This window comes from Serinus canaria, chromosome 3 (assembly GCF_022539315.1).
Source record: "Serinus canaria isolate serCan28SL12 chromosome 3, serCan2020, whole genome shotgun sequence".
Lineage (NCBI taxonomy): Eukaryota > Metazoa > Chordata > Aves > Passeriformes > Fringillidae > Serinus > Serinus canaria.
Window position 1 is genome coordinate 62,837,928 of NC_066316.1, and position 27,394 is coordinate 62,865,321.

At 41.8% G+C, this 27,394-nt stretch overlaps 1 protein-coding gene across 3 annotated transcripts in view; it reads right to left on the minus strand.

Annotated features, from left to right (window-relative positions):
- Positions 1-18,506, minus strand: part of PKIB (cAMP-dependent protein kinase inhibitor beta) — a 53,570-nt gene extending 35,064 nt beyond the window's left edge. Inside the window, exon 1 of one of the 3 annotated variants that reach the window (XM_018917048.3) lies at positions 18,444-18,506. The gene's annotated coding sequence lies outside the window, so the exon portion shown is untranslated. Of the gene's footprint in view, positions 1-17,766; positions 17,866-17,983; positions 18,049-18,443 lie in introns of those variants that run through there. The other 2 variants (XM_050972394.1, XM_050972393.1) reach the window with 2 other exon arrangements.
- Positions 18,507-27,394: the final 8,888 nt, after the last annotated feature.

Below are 27,394 nucleotides of genomic sequence, written 5' to 3' on the forward strand. Positions count from 1 at the left end.
CATTACTGCAATTACAGCATCTTATCAGCTGTAAGAGGCAAACTTGCTCTTTCTTCTGAAATACACAAATAGGGCACAAATTTAGATTGTGCACTGTGTAATTGTATTGATCTGGAGCATGTTTCCCTACTTCAGTGTAGGGAAAGTACAGTGAAGTAAAAAAAAGGTGCCTACGTGGAAGAAATAAAGATGTGATGTTAAGATGGATTGAATACTTTATCTAACTCACACTTACATCAGTGGGAACATTTCCAGGATCTCAAATGCAGGACAGGGGTCAAAGAGGGGGATTTTGTATAGGTTTGGACTAGCAGCAAGTAATTTTGCCTTCTGTGAAGCATCTTTGAAACCTGAGAGGATGCACAATGACTTAATCCTCCTCACAGAGCCTCTGCTGAACATGAAGGATATTGGCAGGCAAGATTTCCATATTGTAGAACCATATTTGAGGAGTTTATCTTTCAAAAATGGATAGAGCTTATCAATTTGCACATTTTTGCCATTCCCATACACAGAGAGAGGTGGGCTCTACATCTGAACAGATACTGGAGGTCATTTCAATTTCCGAACCCATCGTTGCAACTATTAAGCTAAACAACTTGTGCCATAAGCATCATCTGCAGTGAAAGAAATGTAAAGAAATGACATTTCATGAGTTCTTTTACCAAGGTTAAAAAAAAGTCTATAGCTACTTGGTAGGTTATCTTATGCTTAAGCCAAATTTGCTTACAGTTGCAGTTCTTTCCTCTACCAGCAACTTGCATAAGGACATCCTCCTACTCTCAAAAGCAATTTCACAGATGCAGAGAAAAAAAATCCCAAACTTTCAAGACATAGTGTTATTAATATTTATTGATAGCATTTAAAACTCTAAATCTGTTCTAAACATTCAAGAATGAGCAACAAATGAAGATTGTTTTGAGCAGCAGGATTTTTTTTTTTAACAGAACTGTCTGTATTAATGAGGCTTAATTAAGCAACTTTTACTTAAGAGTCCTGACTGTAAGAACACACTGAATTACTTATTTGCAGGACTGCTCAGTATCTTCATTTCTCATGTGGAATCCCTAAAAATTTAAGCTAAATGATAGAGTGTAAAAATAATCTGCTGTAATTAGGCTTTAAATATTAATGACACAAGTTTCGTTGTTTTGTTAACATACATTTTCTTCAGATCTTCAAATACACCGAATAACTGTTCTCCTCAACAGAGCAGAGTTCCTGTTTCTCCCAATAGTTCCTGTTTCATTCTTTTCTTCTGGGACATCTCAAGGTAAACCATTGGCATAATCAATGGATTGGTCATCTGAGGGGTGTTCACTGCACATACACCGCTTTTCACCTCACAATATTTATGTGTGCTGACAGGCAAAGAGCAATGCTCGTTGCATTCAAAACTGCTCAGTCTGCAATGCACTGGCAACATCTCTATGTACCTGAAGTGGACAAGTAAACAATGGCAGCAGCTGTGATAGGGACAAGGAGAGAATCCCACCAGCTTGCAGAGGGTGAGAATGAGACAACAGTACCAGTACTCTCTCAGCAAAAGAGAGGTGAAATATGGCAGCAATGAGGATTGGCTGTGGGAAGATTGTGCTATCATTCCAGATGTCCTGTCACTTGGCCAGATGTTCGTCAGAAACCAACACTCTGCAAATTCACACACCTCCACAGATTTATGGTTTGCTTTCCATACACATCATCTTAGTATTTCAAATATTCACAGAATTAAGAGGCAACAAATATTAAGTGTTTCCAAGACACAACCTGCTTGATGTCACGAAGGTGGTCTCAGGGAGCAAATATCCAGATATTTCTGGATATCTGTAGCAAATCTACCCTGGATTTGAAAACTGTGTTCAATCTAAAGAGCTGAGTGGGAGGCTCAGGAGGTAATAGATAATGTTGAGGAGGTAATAAAAAACCTGAAGGAAGAAAAATCTATCAAAAGCTATTAAACAGAAAAATATTATGTCTTACTCAAGTAACCCATGAGCTGCCGAGCACAGAGACTATACAGCAGAAAGCACCTTCATGTGTTCATAGTGTATCCCCTTATTATTGACGTCTCTCAGCAACAAGACACTCACACTAAATACCCATTTGATAGGAACCAGCTCAACTGTTCCCAACTGCTCTGGACAAAAGTATAGAAACAAAACCAAACTCCTCAAAAGAAATCCCCATTATGTCAGTTCTAAGCAAAAGAAAAACTTCCTTTCCATACTAAAAAGAAGTCCAAGTCATTTACTCAACACTGGTTTAAGAAAACGTATTCCTTTCTGCAGCAAGGTAGAACATCAAGTTTCTAACAAAAAGAAGACTACAAAAAAAATTTTTAGTTTTGATTTCAACCTCCAGAGCTAGTGTGTAAGATAACCTCCAACTAGCCCCACAACAATCTCCTGCAGAGGGGAAGGACTATTCTCTCCTATGTCAAGAAGTCTACTGTGTCTGTTGATTTTCAAGAGGTAGAAAGCAGAATTTGAAAGTGGAAAATTACAAGGTTATTTTGTGCTAATAAGCCATCAGCTTTCTGATGAAAGTGGGAAAGGATCTTATTAACTGTTCTTTCAGTTCAGTATTTGGGTTTTTTTACTTCAAAGAAGCATTAGACAATGAAAAAGCACTCTAAAGACTGAAAGAGCTCAATCAGAAAAGAATCTAAGATTATCAATTTTATCTTCCTATTGAAATTGTGTTATTCTTTCACTTGGGCTAAACTCTGCTTGAATGGTAAAATGGAAAGTTTCACAGTGCACAAAGACATGAAGAATACATAGTTTTTTTCATACTGATAATTCCATAAACCCAGCGACTCTGGGCTGGTGGCTGCAGAGGCAGCCCTGCAGTGCTGTCCTTCTGAAAGGGCACCAACACAAGTAACCAAACCCTTTTACAGTGCCCTTAAAAGCAAGGTGATAATGAGGAAATTTAAAAGTCAAATGTCCCAAAGAATGAACACCTGCTTTCCTGTCTACAGAGACATCTCCAGTAACATCTCTGACATTGGGCAGTCAAGAGCAGGAGATGACAATTTATGTGATGCCTCCACCATTAATAAAGCCACCGGCATTGATGTGAGAGCTGAAGTCAGCAGTTCCAAAATGAAATCCCTCTTTAAAACCTATGACAAGAAGGAAAAGAGGTCAGATGCCCAGAGAGACCCCAGCTGCAGGATGTGGTCACTTGCCAATGTTTAACTAAAGTAATCTGCTCCCACACAAGGGTTCTCTGAGGGTTGAATGGCATTTGGAGGTGAGGGGAAGGCAGTCCCAGGGAAGACAATGAATCATATCTGATCCCTAAAGAGATGCAGAGGGACAGCAGAAGTGCAAAAGGAGTTTCTTCAGTCTTTATTCTTGCATTGTGCAGGGCAGACCAAGGTGCTGCAGACCAAGACATCTGCACCCCAAGGGTTTCCCTAGCACTCCCTGGAACAACAGCATCTCTGCAAAGAGCAGAGAAGAAAATCAGGAATTATTAAACCCCAGCTCTAACCTCTGCATATGCAATTATGGCTTCATTCAATAAACAGGATTTTTATAAGTGCTTTGCAATCCTCCCTGCAAGATTCCTTGCTGCTATCGGTAGGGGAATGCAATTTTGCATGTCGTGAAAACAAGGTATTGATACCTGCATGTAGCAAATAACAACAGTAAGATGCTGATATCAGAAAACTGGTATTAATGGCAGAACAATTAGCCTGAAGCCTGGATGAAAAGCCTCAAGAGAAGTGTCTTCAAACACTGCTGCCCTCTCTAATTTCGTATTACACTGTCCTGCCTTGCCCCCATGCAGTGTCCTCCACGAGAACACTCGTGTCTGTCAGCACAAGGGTGTCCATCAGACGGGCTCTGTAGCTGCATTTGCAAATGCTTCTTTTGACCTCACAGGCTGTAACTGACCATGTGATATTCCACTTCTGGTGTCACAGAGACCAAACCCGAAATAAAACAATGGAAGAAAGCCTTGGCACGTGGGGTATCACATGGATGAGAACTGAAGGTCACCCGCAGACTCAGTGTGCTATGACACCAAACCTCAGGCAGCGTGGTGGTATTCTTGCTCTTCTTTCTGCTGTGTATGTACCACCGAAACAGTGGGTGCACTGAAACCTGTGCAGCTTTTAGCAGCCAGTGAGAGCACGTAATTCTGATATTAATTCACTGGGTATTTTTCCTAGTCAATCTCTGTCAGGTATGAACAGCAACAACATTCCCTCTGATTATTCTGGGAGTGAATTCTTCCCTTCACCTGGGCTGAGGAAAAGGATGAATGCTTATTCTGAACACAGTTCACATGTCAATGCTCTATATAAGTGTATGGTCAGGCCACACATCAATTAACCACGCAGCTTTACAGCGACAAGGAGGCAGACCTATAGATTTTTTATTTGCCCTTGGTATGGAGGACATCTAAAAAAAAAGCAGGGGCAGTGTACCACAGAGCTGCAGAGATCCCTCTGAGAGGCTACTGTAGCCAGGCATGATTTGTAACAGATATTCTGATACATATCAGAAGCCAAATTCTCCCTAATTTATGTTAAAGCGGAGAGGTACTGACACAAAACTCTATCCTCCCAGACCTGGGGGGTCCGTTCCTCAGGTCTTGATGAGTTGTGGGTCGAAGATGGCTAAAAATACCCTGTGAGACAGGAAACTGCTCTTCCAAGAGCTGTTAAACAGTTCTTCTAAGGATGCACTTTTTCCAAAGAAATGCATAAAACCCCCTTGAAACAGAAATAGGGCAGGATACATCTCACAGAAAGGAAGAGACACATGGCATAGGGCCTTAAGATTCCCTGTATTCAGCCAAGATCCTTTCAGAGTTTTATTCAATATAATAAAAATATTCATGCATAGCAACTCAAGCATGTCCATTCCCACTGAAGGATGTCCAGGCTCTACAGTTAAATTATCATACAGTGCTCTGAGTTTTTTCTGTTTGTCCTTAGTAATGTTTTCCTTCTCCAAAGAATCCTCAGGGAAGCAAGAAGGAGAGGAGACACCAGGTATTTAGCAGAACTATCACATCTGTTAGTAGCACAAAAGCTACTCTGCCCCAAATACTGTCAGTCAGGGGTTTGTGCCTAACCCTCTTCCCACTAGATACTCTTAGGATCTATAAAGTTTTCATGGTCACTGAGTTTCATGAGCTAATACTTGTCTCTTTAGAGATATGTGCTTTGATCACATCTGGGAGCTGATTCTCAAAAGACTCGATATTTATATGAAAATTGTATCTACATGAAGAAAAAGGAAGCAACTTCTACAAATAAACTACTCTCCTGAAATTTTGATCTTTCAGCTACAGAACTGAAGGCTGAAAAACAGGCATCAGATATTACAAATTGACACAGATAAAATAACCTAGTCAAAAGAGAGTCAGCTGCAGGTACACACTAAGTCCTTTACTAGTGCAAGTGGCAATTTTATCTGAAATTGTAAACGACTATAAAAAGAAAAATCAAAGTCAGGATTTACTAATAGCCTTTCTGAGATTTCATGCAACAAGAAAATGTGCTGGACCTACACATCCAGGAAAGCTGTATTTAGTAGAGGGTGGTTGCAGATTGCTAACAAAGGGACCCAAAATAGTTGAATGGACCGGGAGTCAGAGGCTGTAGGGAATAACAAATTGAGTGAAAAAACATTGCCCAGTGTGTGCAGCATCAGAACCCCTGCTTTGTGCAGCATGTCAGTGCATGTTTCTGGGATCATAAACATTTCACAATGAGTTTCTTTTATCACATGGTAGCTAAATCCAGGGCACAACACTCATTCGCCTCACTAGAGGAAACGAACAGCTCAGTCTTTCAGGAAGCCTCCCTGGTGACACAGTTGTCTGTTCTGTGCTTTGAAGGCTTCATGTCACAACTAAGAAGGCAATGTTTTCCCATTTTAGCAGGGACAAGCTGGAGATTCATGAGAAAAGCTGCTCATACCTCAAAGATCCCCAAAGGAAGGATGGCCTCCAGCCACAGAAGAACATTGCCAATGCAGGATGCCCCACAGCCATCCATGCCACCAAACCACACAGTGGAGGGGATCTTTCAAAACAAGTCTGACAGCAAGATGTGGCTCATCATCAGGCTGAAGTAAAGACTGAAGATGAGCAGAAATTGTGGCCACAGATAGCCACAAATCCACCAAGCCGAGGTGGAGGTGTGAGGCCAAAGCCAGTGGTGTTTATATCCTTGGATAAGGTGGCACTTGCTATGCTGCCTGGAGGTACTGTGAGCCCACACATGCAGGCTTTGTTGAAGCCCATTCTGGATTAAATGGATAGCTGCCCTCACCACTCAGTTCCAGGGCAAAAAAACCAAAATGGAAAAAAATCAGGGTTACATGGTAAAAATGCTTCTTCAAGATCAAATTATGGGAAATAAGAATGGCTTAAATGAATTTCTGAATTAGAGGTAATCAATTGGTAGTGTAATAGAAAAGCTCTTTTGATCTGTTTGTTTTTTTTGTTTCTTTTGTTTCTTGGTTGTTTTGTTTTTAATTTTGAACCATCCATCCCTCTAAAGCTCTGAACAATTCCTGCATTATCTCAGTAGGCACTGCTGATTCAAAGCAAGGATTAGTCACAAATCTGTGCCACCCCAGAGCCATTAAAACAGCAAGCTGGTGGATGGGAAAAGGGCATAGGCATCTGATAACTAAGATGACCTTTCCTGCAGATATTCGTGTTTGATTACCAGTATCTTTTCTGGATATACAGTTTCAGCAGTACACTGTAATGTCCCAGTTCTTCCTGAACTTGCTGCTTATGCAGTGCAAAATCGTGCAAAATCACTGAAACAATTTTATTCTTCAGAATAATGAAGATACTTTAATAAACCCTATTAAACCCAAGCAACAGTACCAACCCCAGCATTAAATTGTTGAATATGGAGCAGTTTTCCTATGGGAAATTTATGACCAAAGGAAATAGTCTAGCATTGGTATTTTTATAGCATCATTTTTTAATGGAGGATGGAGCTACCCAAGATTTAAAATGGTATTCAAGGTGTCCTCTACCTTGAAGAAGAAAAGTAACCTTCATGGGCATACCATGCCACAGCGCCCAAAAGATGAGATGACACCTGGGTGCAACTGCTGTTGCCAAAGTACATTCATTTAGTCAGGCACCATTCTCAACAGACATCCTGTCTGTTTTGGTTACGAAACAAAACCATCCTGACCTTTAATCTCACTCCTCTGCTCATTAACATTGATGCCCATTGTCAAAGTGCACAGACAAGGGTCCTCAGGCCCTCTGACTGTGCCACAGACCTTGTTCCCTGAGCTCTCTGTCACCTCAGCTCTGCCTCCCTCTCCCACTGGTGGCTGCTTCCAAGTAAACATCCTGTAAACTCAACACCCAAGACAAGAAGCACAGATAGTTCAGGAGCTGTTTACTAGTGTCTTATTATCAAGTGCAGCATGACCTGAGGAAAAAAACCTAAAATAATAAACTGTTATTTTTGTTCCTCTAATTTAGAAAATGAGGGCACAATTTTCTCCAGAAAGCAGACGCCACAGAATTATTAGTCAGTGTTTCCTTGTATTTTGTTCACAGTTTAAACATTAAAATTGGAGTTGCAATAAGTTTTTATTGAATGTTTAGCACAGTTAAGCTCTATTTTTCTCTAGAGAAGTATCATTTCAGATGTTACAGTTCACCAACAAATTCTCGATGCCATATTTTTTCAGTGTGGCATTTCTCCTAGGATCTACAACTCCAGAGCTATGCTGAAACATAATTAACAATATAACACATCACTGCAGGTCCTCTGCATCTTCCACTTGCAAACAAACTGGTGCTAAACTCTGTCATATCCCAGCAGCACTCTCTTCTCAGCTTTCCTTCCTCCTCACCTCAGCTTCCCTTCCTCCTCATCCTCCCCCTCTAAATTCAGAGGCACAAATGTACAGAAAACATGCCAAGATACTTTCTGAAGAGATGTAAAAAGGAGAACAACATCATCTATTTTCCTCACCCAAAATAAGCTTATGTGCCTTTTATACAGTCCATACGCTTATCTTCTTTACAATTTTTGAAACTCCCATACTGACACCGGACAAGAACAAGTCATAATATTCTATCCTTAGTTTCAGGGCTATGACCCCCTGAGGATTTCACTCCTCTGAACATTTCCAGAACATCTCCAGCCTCTCCCAAGTTCAGCAGTGGCTGTGCTGGCAATGTGCAAACACAGCTCGCAACACCACTGAGCTGTTTTTAGCTCCCATGCTGCCTGAGGCTGAGCATCTTCCCCCTCATCACATCCCATTTAGTGATGAGCCATCTATCCTCATGCTTCTGAATGCTACATTCTCACTTAAGAGATGGAGCCTTAGAAAGACATGCTTCAACAAAAGAACATGTCTCTATGTGTGCTGCTGTTGAGGCTTTTGCCCCAAAACCAGAACGAGGTCTCAACCTGCACCTCTTTTGTTCAGTTGTATAAATAGACTGGACTTGCTGTCTTGCTGGAGCAGCTCAGACTGGCACAGGAGGAGTGAAACCAGATCCCTCTGCCAGCTCCTGGTAAGACATCTGAACAAATATCCCCACTTTGGGAACAGCTTGACTTCACATGGTAATTACATTCCACCTTTGAGGGGCTCCAGCTTTTCTAAGCCTGCAGGCTGGACTGCCTCCCCTGCCACAGCCCCAACCAAGGGATCTGCTGCCATCCGTACATCAAATGGGACTCCTGTCAGATGGCAGCTCAGGCTGTCAGCCTCCCTTCTCCTCCCCCATGAAACACTGATGCTGGGAAGTTTGAACAAGGAAACTGGGATTACGGGAGACATCCTTTGCCCCGGAGACAGCACTGCCAGCTGTTATCTCTGCGCTCCAGTTCTCAACCAGGAATAGAGCAGTAACAAATGCACTCAATCCTGCACTGAAAGGCAGCCATACAGAAAGGCCTGGGCTGGAAATCCCAGCTTTTTGATGTCTTTAATCAAATGCAACAGCACTGGGAGGAGAGGTGAGAGTGAGCATGAGGTGAGAGTGGGGAGGTGAGGTGAGAGTGGGGAGGTAGTGAGCCATTCAAATTAAAATTGACCTTTTTAAAATTTGCTTTGATTCACCTCTAATCTTACATGCTTTTTCCTAAATTCTGAAAAGGTACAGAAATGAGGCCAAGATACAGATAAAAAAATTTTAAACATTCCCTCTCAAAATATATACCTAGAAAAAAAATGCATTGCTAATGTTTCTAGTAAGGATTCATCAAGCCATTAAGCCATAAGAAGCTTCATTAAAAAAAAAAAGGTGTATCTCTAAATCTCATCTTTCAGTTCTTCCAGATTATTTATTTAATTTTAAGCAATAGAATTTCAGGTTCTAGGTTTTACAAAAATCTAAAGAACAAACAACTTTTAAAATCATTAAGGTGTGAAGTTTTAATTGACTTTTTTGGTTTTCAGAATCATGAGGCAGTTATCTCTTCATGTGGATGTGCAAAATTGATCAGCTGGATAGATTTGTTCAGCTTTCTTCTATATTCTGTACCACCAACTGCTATGAAAGAGGCCTCTAGCTTTCTTCCTTCTCCCTTTTTATGACAAAATTTACCTCTCTACAATGGCTGGATCATTAGCCAGTCACTTAATTAATGCAATGAATATACAGCTGAATGTCTCATAACATCCCTTCAGGATAACTAAGTTTCTGTAACAACATTCAATTTCCATGCTAAGATGTGTGAATTATTACAGTTGACTCAACCCAAGAAATTGCATCTCCTTAAATGGGATTACAGCAAGTAGGTTTCCATTTGGAATTATTTTGATACTCAGTAAAGCAAAATGAATCAGTATAATAATATTAATATCATAACAATCCTATTTTTTTTAGCTTAAAAACTTGCTAGAATAGAACACACTGAGTCTCTTGGAATATCTGTTCAAGAAACACACCATCCAATTTATTCCGTTTTACTTTGGAGTGTTACTTCCAGCTACCTGTAACTAATGAGAATCCAGAAGGAAAGAACATAAAAGTGAGTTCCTCATAAATAAAAGGAACTTCGTGGACAGCATGTACTCTCTCTTCAAACTGTAAATAATAAAACTACCAATTCAGAACAGAAAAAGCCAGCATTGCCTTTTCAGTGATGCTTTCTCCTAAAAGCATCATGCCTTATGATAAATACCTTCTATGTTCAAGTGGAGAGCTTCCAATCACATCAATGATAGGTTGCTTCCATTAGAAATTGGCTGAGAATTATTTTTATTCAATTTAATTCCTTCCACAATTCTAGCTTTTCCAGCAAACAAATGCAAGTTCAAAGGGAAAGAAAACAAATATTCCTCCAACCCTCACACACTCATCTTTTTAAGCTTTTTTAAGATCTCTGAGGTAAACAGCAAGCACTTTCAGTGACAGTTTCTGAGTAATGATGGGGAAGAGAGGAGAAGTGGTTGAAAGCACCACTGGCTTCTTAATGCCAACTCTTTTATGTTACTCAGGGAACACATGTTCAATCACTGCTTATGAAACAGCTTTGACAACATGGAGAGGAGCTTTTTGCTTGACGTTTGCTTAAATGAAACTCTATCTATTGTTGAAGCAATTGCTTATAGTTTACTTTTTGTCATGGTTCTTTAGTATTTTTTGTTAAACAGAAGCAACTCACAGTGTTAATGATAGATTAGTCAGTGGCTGTCTTCTCTGGAGCCTTTGTTACCAAAAGGTTTCACCACAGTACAGCTCTTCTGAGAAGAAATTTAGAGACAATATCAAAAGGGTGGTAACAACAGAATTTCTAACAACTGACCTTCCCAAGAAAAAAAAAAAAAAAACAAGCAAGCCACATTAGAAGACCCCATCCCCACTTAGGGACCTTTCTTTTAAAGTCACACCATTGCACACAATACCTATGTCCAAGAAAGTGGTAGGCTCAGTGTTTCATTTTTGAACACAGAACATAACTATCACATTAAAGCTTTAGCAAAACATGTTTACAGAAGTCCTTGCATTTTTATTATACTGTATTGTGCCTTGGAGAAAGCTTTTCTTATGTGAACAAAGGCTGCAGCAGACTTAATTAGACTTGAAGCCTGAAATAGATCACGTTGTACACTTAGAAATTGTTTTGCAACACTGAATTTAACCATATTTAAGGCAGACTGTATTAGCAAGATATTTTAAGGCAGGGACTGCAAACCACTATGATGTTGTTAGCATCTATTTGTTATTTCTTATTAAAGGTACTGTCAACCAGCCTTCTTTCAGTCTGTTAAATAAGGTTCCTCCTCCCAGTCATGTTTTTCATGCATAGATGGTTAACAAAGGCTTCACAGCAACTTTTCAGAGGCTCAGCTTTGAGCTTGGAATGACAGGGTCACGGGACAGCTCTGGATGGGCTCAGGATTCCCTGGTCCAGCACCAAGGTCAGATGAGGCTGATCACAGCTGTGCTGCCTTGGGGCTGGAACTCCCCGGAGCAGAACTGCTACAGGCACTGTGGGCAGCACACACCTCTGCCTCCTTGGATTCTTTTCCTTGTGCACCATCCTTCCCTGTGGTACCAGGGGCTGCTGTCAGCACCTCCAGAGCCATCTTCTTCCAGACTGAGTCAGCCCATCCCTCAGCCTTTCCTCATGGGGCAACTGCTCCAGCCATGATGATCTTGTTTTTGATACTCTAGAAAATGGCTCCTTCCCTGGAGGTGAGTGTATCCTGTTTTGCAAGGAAACAGGAAAGGTGAACTACACTGATGCCACAACATCTGACTCCCTGTGACCAGGGAACCACAATCCTGTGTCCAAGCCCTGTAGGCTCTGCTACAGTCAGGGTTGCAGCTAAATCAGCATCTTCCCATCACAAGTTGTCACTGTGGCAGCATTCCATTCATCCTCCGGAAGAAATGGCAACAACTGCAGACCTCTGCCCTGCTCCTCAATTCTGGGGTGGCTTTCCTTTCTTTTTTTTCAGAGCAGTATATAAAGCCAATCCTCAAAATTTCTCTTCATACAAACAGCAGAAAAACTTCAGCACTCCCACTGTATTGTGGACTTAAATCAAGATGAAGTGCCATATGATTGCTTAACACTTTTTGTGTCATCTGCCAAAGCAAACAATGCTATTCACAACTGGCTAGGCCCTGAGAAATATGTATACTTCAGGAAAACCTTATGCTTCTGCCTGATACTATGGGGGAAATTCTAGTTCAAACTTTATTTTCAGAACTGCTTGTCCAGTCAGAGACAGAATTTCTAGGTATCATCTTCCCATCTTCATCTTCCTTTAGTCCTCTTACCCAAACAAACATCATCCACAAGAGATGAAAGAAATATACCAAGGTATACTTCCAGGACAAATCTTAGCAACCCTATTTTATGGAAATTCCCTTAATTAAAGACTATAAAATCCACCTTGGTAGAGAGAAATTGCTTCTGAACAAAGCATACCATGTATTGCCCAGGAACTAAAGCTATTTTTGATGAGGCAGAGGAAGGGCACAGAATCATCTCAATGACAATGTCTTTGTCATCATTCAGTGAAATACCACAGAGCACTTTCATCAGTTAGTATGAAATATTTAAGAGCTGCCAATGATTCTGCATCTGTCTGAGCAAGACCAAGGTACCTTGTAATGAAGAAGACAATATCGATGGGTCAGGTGCTCAGCTAAAAGATACAAATGACACAAAACTCCAAAGAAGGCAAAACAAAACTTAAAAGGGACATTGAGCCTGAGCAAAGGGAAGGACTTTATACAGACAGAACACCAAGTTGTGTGGTGTTGAATGCTGCACATCTTCCAAGGGCATTTCAACAACTCCAAAGCTGCATTACTAATCACAGTTCCAGGCTGCTCAGGAGCCTATAGACAAACGTCTGGATTTCCAATAAAAAGTTGTGAATTGGTTGCAAAGGTAATTGGAAAAGGCTAAAATAAATGGCTACCCATTTGTCCATGGGGTCTGGAAAGCAGTATAAATTATTCCCTCTGTTCTGCCTCAGCAGGTATTCAGAACTGCAAGTACAAACATCACTGTGTACTGTAAACCCAGTTCACCTTCCTCTGTTGGATGGAATATGTGGGCCAGATGGGGAAAGACAACAGACAGCTTTGCTATTATTATATATGTAGTAAATACTGGTTAATCTGTAGATTAAAAGAAAAAGCAGCAAAAAGAAAAAAGCAAGTTCTCCCTGACCTGCAACTGTCTTTCTGGGATCTTCCTAGAGACACATTTTCCACAGAAAATGGAATGTTTTTCATTCAGAGCTGCATCCTTGCAGCACAACCCAGCACAGAATCTGCCCCTACCTCTGGTTTCAGCACAGAAAGATGTGTGCCACATACCAAAGCAAAGACATGCAGAAAACCTCTGCTGCATATATTCAGTGCTTTTTGTGCTCAGGGAAGCCAGCTGAAATCCTCCTGTAAAAGTGCTTTAGGTGGGTGCATCCCAAGGCTGCTCAAGGTCTGTCTCCCCACATACAGTGCAAACTTGACCCGGGTAAAATCATCACCTCCCTTTGCTGACTGTTTTTTTTGGCTGCAGCCCGACATGCTGCCTCAGCCACAGCTAAAACATGTGAAGGACTCCTGCTGCCAGCCCACCCCAGCCCTCCCCCTGGTCTCTGGGCAGAGGCCACTCTCCCTCTCTGCAAGATGTCACTGCCCTTCTCTGCCCTGCCAAGGTAAGGGCACAGGTTTGCACATCCTACCCAATGTTTCAGCACAGCACAAGTGAAACAGTTCCACTGGCAGAGTGTTCAGATCCATCCCCTGGATGCATTTGAAGCGAAGCAGACTGGGTAGCACCTACGTAGGATGCTACATCCCGCGTTCCTGGGAACGATGCAACCACTGGTGAGAAACTGCTGTGGGAGTTGTCTCTGACAGCTGGGAGGCACCCAGCCCAGGCTCTGGGGTGGCAGCTACCTGGAGTACAGGGAGAGCCATGTGGGGCTGCCAGGAGGCCAGGTCCTTGCAGCAGGGAAGGATGTTCGGCCAAGTGCAAGGGGATGAGGCGGGGCAAGACCCCACATAAATGTTTGTGCTTGTTCCCAGAAAAAAAGACAACACTGTGCACCTCGTCCTTCCTCTTGGTAATATCAAAAGAGAATAAAGTCAAATGGAATTGCTACACAAACATGGTGGTACTCTGTCTTTAGTGGGGAATGAAGGCTTTAATGTATATAAATGATTGTAAAGATGGAGAGGAGAGCTTTGTGCAATGTAAATGCAGAAAAATATTTTCAAAGAAATCAACATTATCCAGTGAGCACTTTATTATTTATATACGTACATTCATGCCCAGAGAGCAAGGCCAGTTGATACAATTTCTACAACAGGAAAGGAGCTAGCAAATCAACTTGATACACCATTAAATCTTTCTAAAGAAAAAAAAAAAAATAGAAAAAAATCAACCACCTCAAAAAAACCTACCCACAGTAATTCAAGGAGGTAACGAAAGAGAAAAGACACACAAGTATTGTGATGCTCTTAATGTTGGCAAGACAAGAAAGGAGAAAATGGTCAATTACCCGTAAACACAGCTCCTCAGTTGTGTAACAAAACAAATAATCAGAACAAAAACCACCACTTAAAAGTCAATAAAAGCACATGTATTCATAAAGGTCTTGCTAGATAAATTCACAACACCTTTTCATATTTCTCCTCCATTATCCTTCTCATGACAAAGGGAGAGTGTTACAGCATCCTGCTGTGCAGAAGAAGCAGAAAAGGACGTTCAGATGCAGCCTTAACCAGAAGAAACAGCAGTGGCAGTAGGAAGCAAATTAAAGTCTAATCAAAAACTTGTAAGCAATTGAGAGAAACTGATTGTGGAAGAAGCTAGGCTTTACTGTGACCACAGTAATCGAGTGTTTGCACTGAGTCAAGAAAACAAAGAAAATTATTGCACCACTGGCAATCAACCCTGTATCAAGAAGTATTAAATCACGGACAAGAAAAGCAAAACATCAGCTTATGAAGTCAAGGAACGACAGTGTTTGTATTCATAGCTCATTATCAGAAACATCTCAGACCTACTGAGCTTGTTTTGAGAGGACAAAGGAGAAAAAAGGCACAATCAAAACTTCCACAACTGTGCACTCCCATAGAGCAAAGAAATTGAAAAATATAATCACCAAGCCTTGAGCAGCAGAAGTTATAAAGCTCAGCATCCTATGGAGCACCCATACAAATTTTCTGATGTCTATTAAGCTGAATGCTTGTTACAGTGCTTCCTTCAGCAGAGGCATCAACCTCATCTCCCTCATCTCCCTGGCCACCAGAAGACTTGAGATTTGTAAAATTTCATCACTTTGAAATCTCTGCTCTTCTGCTTGTATTGGCGGAAATTAATCCCCAAGGGTAAACAAAATACACCAAGGCAATGAGGGGAGCTATCAGTCAGACAGCATTATTATTGTTTCAGCTTCATCTCCTTAGGAAACCAGGCTGAAATTAATATAGTCAGGGCAGAAGGGAAGAAATAACAAACATAAATCTTAAATGGGAAAAACTTCTAAAACCAGAATTTTTAAGTCAAGTACAGAAGACATTATTTCACGTGAGGAAAGCCAGATTTGGGAGCTTTTCACAAACAGATCACCAATTCTGACTTTCTAGGATTTCTGCTAAGCCACACTCTTAGGCTGCAATGAAAATCAGGATGATCCCCTTGTAAAAACACAAATGCCAGAATCTTAATCCATTCTAACACAGATGTTTGACTGCCTAAATACTTCTACCAGACAAGATCACTTGGATTTATTTTTGTAATTCTCCCCTTTCAGTGGTGGGGGTGATCCCATGGGTCTGAGTGGCCAGTCTGGATGCCACAGAGTGCAAAGTATCAATCCAAAATCCTGAACTGTTCCACTGCTCACAAAACTCTTTGAGAAAACGAGGTGCACTCTAGGGAGAAGCTGCAATGCACAGAGGTTCTTTGGACATCAAGAAGTGGAGAGAACACACCAATGTCCCTCACTTTGCCCCCAAAGCCAGTCAGGATGAAGCCACGCCCAGAGAACTCAGTGTGGTCCTGAGGCATCTTCACCAGGAGGAGAAAGCAACAAAGTACAGCAAAAAGGCCAGCAGGAGCTCAGGGAACATATGGTCTTGAGCTGGTGGAGATAACTGTACAAATGATCCCTCACAGATTTTCCACCCCAGGTTTTAGAAACTGAAGGAAACAGTTACATTCTGAAAAGCTCATTAAAAACCCTCATCAGGATACTAACAGAAAATATTCATTAACAGGATAGTCAGTGAATGGACACAAGGGAACAGTTTTGCACTTTCAGACAGATTAACAGTATGACCTGACTGAGTTTCTCTGCATTTCATGACTTGTATCAATATTTTTTACATTTGTTGTGAATTTCAAGTTCATGCATATTTTTGTAGCATACTGATGTGTTATGCTGTTTTGCCTTAAGTTGTAACTGTCATGACACATCTAATTAAATAAAAGAAAAAGAAAAAAAGAAAAGACAGTGGTCTCTGTTCCAACAGGATGCATTACAAAACTAAGGTACAGAACTAAACCTTCACTCTAATAGTACAATAAAGTGTGTACTTTTAGAAGTTATGTGAGTATTTATAGTTAAGTTTCATATTATCTTACTTAATTTTGTAAGTATTTGCTATCAAACACAATGTAATATTTCAAAACCATCCTGGCATGCATATTCAAGTTCCAAACTTCAAAGAGAATATTATAAGCTGAAACAAAAAAACTCAGTAACTCAGACCATTCTCATCCCCATGACTTCTTCAGTCAGAAAAGGTAAACAACGTGACATTGTCTTTCCTTCAGCTGTTTTTAAGGTCTCTGTTTTGATCAAACTTTTATCAATAAATGTTTCTTTTTCCCTAGATACAGAAGGTGATGAAGTTATACAGTATAAGTCAATATGCCCTGTGTATTTCCACATTAACCAATCCTAACCACAATGCCCCCAAAGGTACACAGTAATTTTAACCATTGCTTCAGGAATTTTTAATACTCTTCTACTTCCCTCTTTGCTAAAAACACTTGCCTGCTCTGCAAAGTCCACAAATAGCTTCAACAACTGCTAAGAAGCATCATTTATAACTGGATTAAGAAACACTCTGTGGCAAACAGAAAGAAAGAAAAAAATCCTGCCTTTCATGTGATCTAAATACAAGGACATTCCTTGCAAACACAGAAAGCTGAAAGTTGGTGATGTATTTTAACTGGTCTTCTAGGAATATATTTTGCATCCACAAACTCCATGTTAGTTGTTCATTATCGCGTCCGTGCAACTTAAATTATGGACTTCATGTACAAAAGTTATGTTTCAAATATGTGTTGTAATATACCTAAGCAGTAAATTACTCTCTAGCCTTCGTGTTGTCACCAGTGACTAATTTGACCATATAAACATAATTACAGGAAGGAGACGTGCTTAAAAATCGCACCCGGCGCACTTCTGATTGCTTTTCTGCCGGAGAAAAAGTAATTTCAATTTCCTTCCCGATGAGATGCAGCCTATGTATAACACCGATTAGCGGCTTCCCCGAATGGTTAATAATACCTGGCGCTGAGAAACACTGAACCTGGTCAGTCCGCAAGCAGCCAGGGCAGGGAGGCACAGGCAGATCGCCCTGACCTGTCCCGAAGAACGCCTGGGATGCGGTGGTCGGCCACGGGACATCACGTCCGCAGGACCACCCTCCCCAGCAGCTTCACCGCTCCTCTGCTCCAAACTTCTCTCCGTTCCCTTCGATGCCCCAAGGGCTGCCCGGGGCCGGCACGGACGCGCACGGTACCTGGGCACTCCGCGTCGCCGCGAACGCTCCGGTTTGCGGGCGCAGGGCGGGCGGCCCCTCCCGCGACCCCACCGCTCCTGCGGGATGTTCCCGGCCGGCAGCCGGCCCGGGCGGCCGACCCAGCCCCGGCAGCCGCGGCCCGGGCGGAGCGGGACCCGCCCGCGCCTCTCGCCCCCCGCCCGGCCCCGGTTTCCCCGCCTGCCGCCGCCGCCCTCACCCGGCGCCGCAGGTCCGTGCCCTCGGATGGCGCTGCGCCGGGAGCCGCGGCCGTGCCCGGGGGCGGCGGGATGCCGCGGGATGTGGTGCCGGGGTGCCGCGCCGGGAGGCGGCGGGAAGCCGTGCCCGCCCCCCCGGCGCGCTCGTCCCCACAGCCCGTCCCGGCGGGAGCAGCGCGGGGGCCGGGCCCCGGGGGCTGCCAGGCCCGGAGGTGGCCGGCGTGAGGCAGCAGTCCCCAAAACACCGAGCAGGGCTGGCTCATGCTGCCGCTGCCGCTGCCGCCGGGAGAGGGGACCGGGCTGGGACACCCCGTCCCCGGCAGCCAGCGCGGAGGGACGCACCTGCCGAGGGTCCCTGCGCCCCGCGGCCCTCAGAGCGCACAGAGCTGCCCCGCTGCGAACTGATGTGGGGGAAAGGAGCAGGTCCCGGTGCCCTGGAAACAATAGGGAAACAGCTCTTACCTGGAGCTTTGCTGACTTTACTCCCTCTTCTTTCTCCTCTTTTTGGCTGCAGTCCCTCAAACTGCACCAGCAAAATGACACAGGACATCCTCCCACTCCTGCCCGACGCAAGCAGCGAGCGTGTGACAAAAAGCTGGCACCTGGATGTAGCCATATGTGACCCTTTTTGGCTCCGAGCCTTGATACGTCGCACAGGGAGAGGCCGTGGTGCAGCTGCACGCCTCTGTCAAGGCTGCTGGCCTCGGTGGCATGCCTTCATGCAGGAGTTTGGAAAAACCCAGCCTTGGCCTGGAATCAGCAGTCTTTGCCGTTTTCCACTTGAAATGGTGTCCTGTGAAGAGTGCTGTAAGTTCTCTGTCTTAAAGACTGTGTTCAGTGGAAACACAAAATTAACGTCTTCAGTCATATTCTACCACATGATACCAAACTGGCTTTGAAAGCTTTTTAAAAGATCTAGACATTTTGAGCATAGCATAGATTTGTTGGTTGTTTTTAAATTTTTTTAAAACAGTACCAAAAGGACTCTAGATTATCTATTTTGAAATCACTTTAAACAGTTTTGAAAATCACACTATGATCTATCAATCTACATACATATACATATGAGACTTCATCCAGCTGTTTCCCTATATCCATTCAGAGCCAAATGAAAAGAGAATCTGCAGAGATTTTCCATTTATATTCTGAGAACTGGACAAATGCAGACAAAGGTGAGTATCTTACCTGTGCTTCTCAGTGTTTACACTACAAACCATGTCAAGCTTTTAATCATATTTATTTATGATAACAAATAAAGAGAAACAGAGGATTAGAATTTCATTCCATTTTGAAAATGAGGTTGGCTTTCATGAACCTGAAATCCCTTGGTTTTATATCTTACATATTTCTGGCGTGACCTAGAATACTTAGGATCTATTTTAAACATTATTTAAGCCATGTTGTTAAAGTAATCCTATTTACAATGGGAACTTTAAACAGCAAATAACTCAGGTGATGGCTTAAAATTGGTTGATTATGTTGCATTTTTATTAGATCTTTCCAAATGTCCTCTTAAGGTACAAGAGCTGTAGTCTGGAGTCCTGCCAACACTCCCTCTAAAATATTTTTCTTCAAATATAATTTGATGTATTTCCTTTAATGATTAGTTTCTTTGCAATTCATTTCATTATTTGGGCAGATGGCTTGATTTCTCAAAAAATCCTCTTATGACTACTATTTTTAGCTTAATGACAAAAATAACTGGTAGGTGTCTTTCCTTTTCCGGCTTATAAGGAGGGTTTATTCAGAAGAATGATTCTGCAGTTATTCTCTCACAAAGTTAGTATTTGTCCTGTAGATTTACATTCAGCAGAAACTGAAATCCAGTGTGCTGGTCACCTTCAGGGCTTTGTTTGTGTGAGAACACGTGAGCTAAGGAGAATACACAGGAATTAGTGCCAAGGTCCTGTCCTGCACTTAGCTTGGTAATGTGAAGGCCTTGACATCCTTCTAGCCCACCTATATGTCTTCTGAGGGAGAACCAAGCCATGCCTTCCTTCAGGCTGAGGCAGTGGTAGGAGTTGTGAGGCAGCAGGAGATGCTCCTCACCTTTCCTGATGCGACTGGCATATGCTGTGTGCAGGTGGGACTTCATGCGTGGGGTTTGGAGTGGAGCCCTGCAGACACCTGCTCTGAATCGGATCCAACAAGCACCTGGAGGAGCCACTGATGCCTAGGAGTGAGATGATTATTCCATGACAACAAGTTCTTCAGGGATGTGTGTGTTCCCAGTGTGGCACTGAGAGAAAAATCAGTCACTGCAAAGGCGTGAATCAGATACCTTAGTGGTGTTCAGCAGTGGAAAACTTTGAAGTTGATCCCAGCTGCTTTGAAGCAGCTGGGATCAACTTATTTTCTGCTGTGGGCATGCCTTGACAGAAATGTGGAGCTTCCCTACTTAGAGCCACAACTGGGTACCTCTTTCATTTCTTTATAATAAAACTGCTATTTCTTTATTTTAATTTCTCCTTTCTTGTAGCAAGATCAGTCACTTGAAAAAGAGATTTTGTATTTGTAAGTCTTGCTGAGAATATTTTCATATAGTAGCCCTGTGCAATTTCTGTATTTTCAAATATCTGCAGGATTAGGAAAAAAATCATAGTATACTTTAATAATATTCATGCCAAACCTATGTTTCTTTATATTATATTGTACTTATTGTTGGGAGTTTCAGATTCCCAAAGACGCTTCTAATGAAATCAATTGCTGTCACAGGAAACAAACCAGTGAGGAAAATATTGTAGATGACTGCTTTTGAATTCCAGTTGCGAAATTTATGAAGGAGATTGTAGTTTACTGTGGTGCCAAGGAGACAGGGAACGAAGTCAGTGGCCCAGATCCCTGCTAGTCCTGTGACCATGCTCCATGTTCCACTTGGCATCTAAAATTTTAAAGATAAACAGGACATAATAAAGTAAAAATGAAACAAAAACAAAACTCAGACTTCTGTGACTGGCTTGCTCTCTGCAGTGGGCACTGCAGTACTGCCAGGAGGGGAAGGGGATTACACCTGGGGAGCAGTGGGGAGCTGCAGGGGCACCATCCTTCTCTGTAGGCCACCTCAGTGGGTGAGCCATGCAGAAAACTTCCTGCCATTGGCCCTTCCCTGGGATAGAACTTTGCTGAGTTGGGTTTGCACAGGATCTGAGCAGCTGTGGTACTGGATGTAGCAATGTATCAGAGGCTGAAGCTGCCCTTTAAGCTGGAGACAGAATCTTGCCACAGGAAAGGCTTCTGAACTCTCTCCCTTCTGCTAGAGAACTGATTTTAGGAAGCTGAGATTTTGGACTCCTTAAAAGCATCAACTTAAGAGGTGCAAAATAAATCAAGATTCCTTGGGAAAAAAAAAAAAAAAAGAGAAAGATTCTTAGATAAATAAGATAACAAATAGAAGAGATTTTAAATAGAAGAGATTTTATCTGAAGGTAAAAGACATTTTTCCAGAAGAAGTTGTGAGTGAGCAAGGAAGCTTACACAGATCCAAAACCTAAATAAATTAGGCTTAAAAACATAAATGAAGAGTTTGTAGAACAACTTGCTAAAGGCAAGTATAAAAGTTACTCATTAAACCTTAGACCACAAGAACTAGGAAGTTCTGCAGAGCTGAAGGATTAACAAGGAGTAGGAGGATCACAAAAAAGGCCATGAAAGACATGCTAATGCAACACTTTCTTTGCAGTTTCTCTTCCAGAGCTTGGAGACATTAATATCCATCCACTTTCTTTACAAAAATCAGATCTGCAGAGTTATCCCATATTAAATGGCTGGAAGGAGGAAAAAAGCTTATAAAAAAATGGATAATAAAATCAGCTTGCCTGAGTCCTATTCACCTCTGAGTATCTTGAGAGGTCGGGTATTGAACAACTGTCCCACTAAGTTTGAGGTAAATTTGCCATTCAAATACTTTTTGAACTCAGCCAAATAGGTACAAAATCTTGAGCAGGGCTCCAGAGGGTATTTGTATTTGAGACAATCCACTTAAAAATAACCTAAAAAATAGTATCACTTGGCATATGAATAACTCTGAACTAATACCCTCCTGGCCTGTATCAGCAATGGTTTGGCCAGAAGCACCAAATTAGTGCACTCAATTGGGCATTGAGTGTCTCCCTATACTCAGCACTGGTGAGGCCACACCTCAAATTCTGTGTGCAGTTCTGGGCCTCTCACTGCAAGAAAGTCATTGAGATGATGGAGTGTGTCCAGAGAAGGGCAATGGGGCTGGTAAAATTCTGGAGCACAAGTCCTGTGAGGAGTAGGTGAAGGAGCTGGAGTTGTTCAGCCTGGAGAAAAGGAGGCTCAGGGGAACTTACAGCTGTAAAGGTAGGGTGTAACCGTGTGGAGTTTGACCTGTTCTCCCAGGTAACAAGCAGTAGGATGAGAGGAAATGGTCTCAAGCTGCACTAGTAAGATTTAGATTGGGCATCAGGAAAACTTCTTTCATCAAATGGGTTGTTCAGCATTGGAAGAAGCTGCCCAGGGAAGTGGTTGTGTCCCCATCCCTTGGAGGTGTTTAAAAGATGTGTAGATGTGGTGCTTAGGGACACACTTTGGTGGTGCACTTGGCATGGCTGGGTTAATGTCTGACTCGATGATCTCAAAGATCTTTTCCAACCCAAATGTTTCTGTGATCCTATTGTATGATTCTATTTTATAATTCTTATGAGGAAGCTGTGCCTTCTCCCATCTCCTGGAGGCTTCATCAAGCTCCTTCGTATCTAAATGATCCAATTTATAAAAACTTTTATATTTCATTAATGCTTCTGTATAGGTCTTTCAGGAAAGAACTGTGAAGTCTCAATTAAGGAGTCTCAATTACCTTGAGATTAAAAGGATTAATAAAGGCCCATCACAAGATATTAAAGAAAGTCATCCAGATTCAACTTCTGTCTCACAAAACAAGAAAAGAGTCACTGAATAAAATCCTTAGGCACTGTGTTTAAAACAAATAAAAAGAAGTACTTGTTCTATCCCACGCATTATGAAATGACACTTTGCCCACATAATGAGAGAATAAAGTAGAAAAAATCATAAATGGGTAAAAAAGTGCAAATTATGGGAGAAATATTTATCAGGTGCAATTAAACACAAAAATTGCGATTACCAGTTCTTTATATATATAAGGCCTCTAATAAATGACCCAAAACAACAAGGCTTATAAGAGGGTACAGAAACAGAAAAGAGAGTGCATCATCTGTGTCTCAGCTTCTTGCAGCTTTAATACCTGTGGTCTTTTCTTGTATAAAACTCAGACTCTGGAGACATTCAGAAATCTTCTCAGAGAAAATGTGAGTTGGGAAAGGTGTTCACTAGGAATACTAGTTTTTTTATTTACCAGTTTTTCCATTAAAATAGCAGCAGCATGAGCACTGCATGGAGCCCTCCCTAATTTGCATAGCACAGTTACTCTAAATGACAGATCTTGTTCTTGTTACCATCATGCCCTCACATTGATCCAAAAGCAGGACAGGGGCCTCCAACATGAAGGCTGCCAGCAACTGGCCTCTAAATTAGCACAAAGCAAGAGTGAACTCCACAGAAGTTGATAAGCAAAAATCAAACTTCTGGTTAATGAGATTGATTACATGCATGCATCCAAATACATGGAAACTGTTGGCCATGATACAGCATTAAGCATCATGCCTTGCTGTGACCTCAGACAGAACTGACAGCTCTAAATGCACTTCAAGTTAAAGCACTCTAAAGAGAAGGGAGAAGATTACATTGCCCAGAGGATCTGCTGCTGAAATGTGTGTTTGCATCAGAATGACAAAGCCAGGGTTTGAACAGAGATGCTGCTTTTTCAGCCCTGAGTTGGCCCTGACAGGCTGCATGTGTGATGTGCCTTGCAGATATCCAGTTCCTGCCTCCTGCCCCTCCTTATGTCCAGGCTCGCACATGAATTCATAAAAGCCTTAGAGGATTTAAATAGCCTGGTTACAAAATTGTATTGAAACATAGATACTGATGCAAATTGTACAGCCTGTTGGCACTGCATGAATCACGCCAGGCCTAGAAAGAGTCTACATTAATTCCAAATGTGCTGTATTTCCATTTCCAAACTGTTCTCTTTTCATATTCATATTGTGTGTTGCCTTCATTTAGATTATTTTCTTTCTTTTTTTTTAGTTTTCTTTTGCATCTGTTAATGTTTTTGCCAAGTCTCTGTATACATAGCTAATTTCCAAAGCTTCCCTCATCCTGTTCTGTGTTTGATCTCCAGTTCTTCCAAAGAAATATATACAATGGCAATCAGAAATTGAGTTAAAGAAAGAAGTATCTCTTGAACTAATTGTTACGAACAAATCCCTATTATAAATAGAACCAAAGAATAAGGAAAGGGTTTTTCCCACTATAAAGTTGTTTTTTTTTACATCCCAGGTATACACACAGTGGATTGGTGTCCTACCATTTTGGTCATCCTTACTTCTTTTGTATGAAAAATTTATGCTACTTTTTGAAGGCTGTTTCTGGCTTCCAAGGGAAAATGAGCTGCTCCCAAGTTACTGCCATGGGGAACACGGGCACATAGGCAGCCTCACCCACATCACATGCACTGTGCCATTGACAGCAGTCTGCTCTTCAAAGGATGGAGAAGAAGGAAGCCCAGTCTGGCTTGTGACACTGCCACTGAGCCGGCACCTTGCTGAGATGGCTGGTGTGAAGCATGGCCGTGTTCAGGAGATGCATTTGAGAGTGGCTATAAAACACCTGCCATTAGGAATCTGCATTTACAAAGTCAGACATAACTTTGGTGAATCTGATGCCTGTGGGGATTAATGGACAAGACATGCAGCTCTGTGGGCTGTAGCAGCTGCCATGAAGTCACGATGCTGTTGTTCGATGTTCGCTTCCAAAAATTACAGAAGCACTTGTAACAAATACAGTTGTTCATAAATCCCTGGAATAGCCTGCTGGGTGAAAAGTTCATTAAAAGTCACATTCAATTAACAAATTGCTGTCACAGCCAGATGTGTATATCCTGAGGTACAGTTTAATATATGTCAGACACAGACAAAATGACAGGCTAAATGATGATTAATGCTTAGCTGACAATTTCACAAAGCATCACACTAAGTAAAGGAATGCCTCTGAAATCAACAGCCTAATTTACACAGCATCAGCTAATTCAGGTGAAAATACGAAACAAGGAAAAATAGATGATAGGAATAAAAAAAAAGGAGAAATGCAATGTGCTTGCAGTCATTCCCCAGTCTATATTTCTGTTTCACCCAGCTGGGGATGAAACTTTTCCTTTTCAGGTCAATAATTAGACAAAGATTTAGTTTGAACTAATGAACCAAAGCAACAGAGCTGTAAGTACATTTCCCAAAAGACACAAAAGGCAAGGTAGGGTGTCAAATGTGACTGGACTTCTGAAGAGAAGCAGCATCACACAGAGGCTCAGAAGACCCAAAGTTGATGTGTTCATGAGCTTTTCCAGAGCTTTGTGAAACATCCTTCAGGCCTGACACATATTATTGCGATGTCAGAACAGAAGGACAGGCAGCAGAGACTGTGCTTTCATTATATGAATGTGCTGGCAACAACACTGAGTTAAAGATTTCTTCTGCCTACTTCACAGATGGTCACTTTTAGCTCCATGAAAAGGTGCATCACCACCCACAAATGTCTGTGGGCTCATGCTGGGTCCAGGAGCAGCAAATGGAGCATAGGGTGGGCCACAGGCATTACTGAATATTGCCAGAGGGTTATCAGGAAAGCATGGTCTCCACTTAAGCTCTGCTCTACTGCAACCATCAACATCAACATGAGCTTAATTGTGTGGGTCAAGACCTGGGCTGACTTGGCAGAGCTGCGTGTCACCAGCTGGAGTGTGTTCACATGTGTTTTTGCTGGGGTGGTGTCCAGTTTATGCATCATCATTTAGAGAGAAGATATTAACTCCTTTTGTCACACAGATCCAAGTTCTTAGTGCAACTGAAGCAGTTTAGAAAGGTTGCCAGGCCATTACCTGTGTCCTAATAGCTGAGTTTTGCAGCATGAGGCACAGAAAAAGGGCACAATGCGGGCACTAGAAAATTGCTGTCTGTTGGCTTTATTGCAGTGAGAAAAACAATGAAAATTGCTCTTGTTTTGTGAAATAGTTTCCTAACAGTCTCTGGTGTTCATGATTTTGTCATGTCTACTCAGTGACCCCTGAACCTCTGGTGACAGAAATAACATAGCAAGTTAGTTCAGCTTGAAGATTCACACAGTTCCTGATCTGTGGGGTTAGAAGACATTTACTTGTGTGGCTGTCTGCAAAGTGTTTCTTTACAACTAAGGCCAGTTCAGCCTCTCAGAGCTGCTAATACTGGCTGCTGCAGTAATGTCAGAAATTGTAAGAATTCCTGGGCTGAACATTTTCACTTTTTCTGAGCTATCAGTCCTCTGCACACCATAGCAGTCCCAGGTAGAAATGTTGGGAAATTTTCCTGCTAGGAGCAGTCTTGTCAGGAAATTTTCCTACCATGAGCAGTCTTGTCAGATGCCCAGAATAAACTGTAGTTACTGGGGAAAAGTGCTAGAAGGCAGTAAACTGAGGGAAAAAAATAAGAGAAAGAAAAATAGTTGAATATGAAGAATAATCTTCAGTTTTCACAGTCTACAAGGGCCAGGTTCACAGCATTCCTCTTGTTCATTTGTTTATATCATAGATATACAGGCTGCAGTGACATCTCTGAGGTCTTCTCATGCTATTTATAATGTACTTGATACTTCTGTAAATGTTTTACAATAAGTGTCTTGATTTTTTCTCAATTAGTGTGTCTCATTTTTTTCTTTTTTTTTAAAAAGTAAATAATAAATTGTCTTTCAGTTATAAATGCCCAGCTCTGGGAATTGGCTTAGGAGAACTGCTCCTTTCAGATGACAGTCCCAGCTAAACACTTGGCATGTTAAGGTACCCAGCTTACCTTGGTCATCTGGAAAAAGTCAGGCTGATCCTCAGACTTCTCTTAACTAGTGAGCACTCTTTAATAAGCAGTGTGTAAAGGAGCTGGACCTTTTAAAAGGACATAAACAGGACTCTCAGTGGCTGCAACAGCTGGAAGAGCAAACAAGCATCAAGATGCATCAGTGACAAATGAAACACGAATCAGTAGACAGACAACAGACAAAAGAAACAGCCTGGGGGAAAATTAAGTGCATGTCATCACAAGGTGATTGGAGAACTGATATTACAGGCTTCCAAGCACATCACTAGCTATTAATTTGGCCTTAGTTGTCATTTAAATTTAGTATCTGAGTAATCTGGACTAAAAAGTTCCAGATATAGAAGACACTAAATGCAAGTAATTTGGACTAAAATAAATCAGACAATAGAGTGGACTTGAATCTGAGTTTCCACTTCAGATGTAAGGATCATTATGTTAAGAATGATGTCAGCAGTAATAAGCTTGCTTTTTGTC